This window comes from Etheostoma spectabile, chromosome 6, assembly GCF_008692095.1.
Source record: "Etheostoma spectabile isolate EspeVRDwgs_2016 chromosome 6, UIUC_Espe_1.0, whole genome shotgun sequence".
Lineage (NCBI taxonomy): Eukaryota > Metazoa > Chordata > Actinopteri > Perciformes > Percidae > Etheostoma > Etheostoma spectabile.
Window position 1 is genome coordinate 26,172,324 of NC_045738.1, and position 3,705 is coordinate 26,176,028.

A 3,705-nucleotide genomic window follows, 5' to 3' on the forward strand; every position below is an offset into this window, starting at 1 on the left:
AGAGAATGAGAATGATGAATAAAGAAGAATTAACAAGTGGAAACATTAACAGTCCTCCATCTACACACACACACACACACACACACACTGGCAAACCTTATCTCCCCGCTGCTCTGTCAGGACTTTATTAACATCTGCAGTGCTCCCTCCACCTGGGCTTATTTTCCTGTTGTTCTTATTGTCGTGTTTTTCTCTTCCTCTGTTCCCAGCCCTTTTTTGATTTCCTCTCAGCTGGAGCGAAGGTCACAGCAGTGTGCGAGCCATGTGATTTGGAAGGCCCCGGCGGTACATGGTGGAGCAGCAGAACTAAGATATGGCGATAGCAGGTTTAGCGCCGAGCATGTTTAACATTACAGATGGGCCTTCATGGTGGTCTTTTATCTCTATTTAACCTTGGAGACTACAGATAGAGAGAAATGGCTGTGGTTTCATTTTTTTGACAGACAAAAATCTAATATCCCGTGGTTACGGCACACAGGAACACTCTCTTTCACCATTTGTTCTCACTGTCAGCTCCCAAGCTTTGCTTGCTTTAAGATAACACTGTGTTCAAAGTCAAGGATCCACTCAGAACAAATGGTTAGAATGCCCATTTCTGTGAGGCATACATTCAAAAAGTGCCGAGAATATGTAGAAAGATTTGCTGGAGGACAGGAAATTTGGGTTTCTTTCAAACAAACTGCCCTAAAAAGTAACGTGGATGGTTCCCAACAACGCTCACAAGTTAAATAAATAATCTAAACTACTTTCATTGATTATTTCAGTTTTATAGCATTTGGAGGAAAAACAATTGCTGAAAGAAAAAGTGTAAAAAAGAAAGAAAAAGGTCAATTTTGTCAAAAGATGTTGAGAAAAGTAACAAAAATGTCGAAAAAAGGACAAACGTAAAAAAATAAAAAGTTTTTAAAATTTGGGGGAATACACACGAAAATTTCAAACGGCTCAGAAAAAGTCAACAAACATCAAAAAAGTGACAAAATCATGGGGGGGGGGGGGGGGGCCCAAACAGGTAGAAAAAGACGACCACAACCTCGATAAAAGGCTTTTCATTTAAATTTGGACTCAGAAAAACTAAAATTTCCCAAACGTTCTTACATCTTTGCCTCATCAAAGTCACTTCCATATACTAATTAGACATCTAAATGTCCATGTAGATGTGTGTGCGTGTTAGTCTGTGCTCACGTGCGGCTGTTCATCCTTTGGCGAATGTAACTTCAGTGTCTTTTTTCTTGTGTATCGTGTTTCATCATGTACCATTTTATATCTTATTAACAACACACTGCCCACAACCCAACTGCCAACATCAGCAACCACTCCGATGGTTCATAAGAACACACCAGAGCTCTCGCAACCCAACAACATCAGGGCTCTGCAGGCAGAGCATGAAGAGCCCTGTGATCTACACACTAACGCACAGTCGCAGCCTGAGCTGCATTCACACACCATGCGTGTATGTGTGTGTGTGTGTGTGTGTGTGTTTGGGACTTGAGAAGGGAAGCTAGGTGGTCCAAATGATGTAATAGTCGGTAGTCTGCTCTGTTGTTGTACAGGGTCAGAGGGGTGTATCATCGGGGCTTCTGATGTTGCAAAAGTTGTCTACTTGACTTCTTCACTTGCCTCCTTTCCTTGCGTCTAGGTCTGTCCACCCGAGGAGAGACGGGAGGAAATCACGGGAGGACAGAGGCAACAAGTAAACGTGTTTTAGAGACGTACATTTCCTCTTAAGTGTCACATTGATTGAGTTAGCAACTCTTTCAGCTGCTTGTCTTCCAGGAAGGCTGCTCCCATGTCTCCTTGCCTACAGCTCCTCAATGATCCTTCCTCAACGCTGTTTGATTTTGCTTCTTAAGGTGCGTAAATATCCACTAATAATAATTTCACCTGTACTTTAACAACACAGGATTTACAGCACAGGTGCGTTCAATTAGAGCCAAGAGCACATTGACTAAATAAACCACTCTCCACAAACGGAGAGAGAGAAGCCACCTGTGATATTATTTTGCTCAAGGGCCCCATGGGGCCATGGAGTAATCCCCCCCCATTCCTGCACTCCTTCTGCCCCGGTACCAAATGACTATCTGTGAATAAATGAAGCCCTCTATTGTTATACTGTGCAGCAGCTTTATCTTCCCACTGTAAAGCTGTTTTCCCGACGATTTTTAACGCTTTTATTGCCAACATTCATGCCGATTTTTCCAAAATCTTTGTCACTTTTATCAATGTTTTTGGTAGATTTTTTTTAGGTTTTCGTGTGATCTGCATCTTCATCTCTCTCCATGTGAACACGGATGAACAGCTTTGATATTCTGCTGACAGCCTAAGTGTTAAAAGACGTTTTTTTGCAACCTTTTCTGGATTTTCTTTCTTCCAGACGTTTATGCAGCTTTTTCAGTTTTTGTGTGATGTTCTTCATCTACTCTCACTCTCTCTTTCTCTCTTTCTCTCTCTCTCTCTCTCTCTCTCTCTCTCTCTCTCTCTCTCTCTCTCTCCCTCCGTGTGAACAGATCTCTTCCAGGTTTGTTATGTATTGTGTAGTTAGCAGCGGTGGAAACCACCATAAGCCCCACGATACAATATTATCACAATATCTATGTCATAAAACAGTATTGCTGCAGCATTTTTTTGACATGTTGCAACATTCTCCATTATATTACAATTCATTACATTTTTTACTTCAAATTGGTTCCCATAGGGTTCTGTGTTTTTCACTGCAGTGTGTGTGTGTGTTGTGTGTTTGTGTGTGTGTGTGTGTGTGTGTGTGTGTGTGTGTGTGTGTGTGTGTGTGGCAGGAGATGGGGCTGGTTTTCCCTCATTAACTGCAATCAGGCACACCTGGAATTAATCATCCACAATCAGCTTCTCAATACATCCCAGGCACGTCTTCATTCCTGCGCCACTCCTTGTTTGGTAGACCCAGACCCAGACTCAGACTCAGACTCAGACTCCTCTTTATTAATCCTTTTCAGGATGACTCCCGCAAGGAAATTAAAATGTGAAATTAGTACTACAGTGTCTTTGGGGATCTCTACATCTAATTTCTTCTTGGACCACTTCTCTTTTTCTTTGAACCCCTCCCCCTTGGAAACATAATTAGAAAGCATGGCATCTCGTACCACTTCTATGCGGACGACTCCCAAACATATCTCAACTCAAGTATTCAACTCCCTCATAACTCTACCAGACTGTTTAAAAGATGTCAAGGCCTGGATGGCTTCTAACTTATTAAATCTAAAGGAAGATCAAACTGAGGTCATAATGTTCGGACCCAGTCGGGTCGGTGCTATCCTTCCAGTTGACCGGGGCTACCTGCAACAATATGCAAAACCCAAAGTCCCAAATCTGGGTCTCAAAATAGCCAATGGTTTTAAACTTGATAAATGGATAAGTGATGTTGTTAAATCCAGTTTTTATCTTGAGGCTTTTTATTTAAAATGAAACCTCTTTTATCTTGTAAGCATTTTGAGCATGTGGTACTCTAATGCATTTTACAGAAAACCAAACCTCGCTCTCACGCTTCCAGGTAGTGTGAGACGCTCGTCCCATGGGCACATAAAACCAGTCTTGGCCTCATGAAACCAGTCCTGGCCCCGCTGCACTGGCTCCTGGTCCATTTTACACTATAAAATCTTATAGTTTGGTTTTTAAATCACTAAATGGGTTGGGACCTCGCTACATCTCAGACCTCTTACAAGTTTACACCCCCCC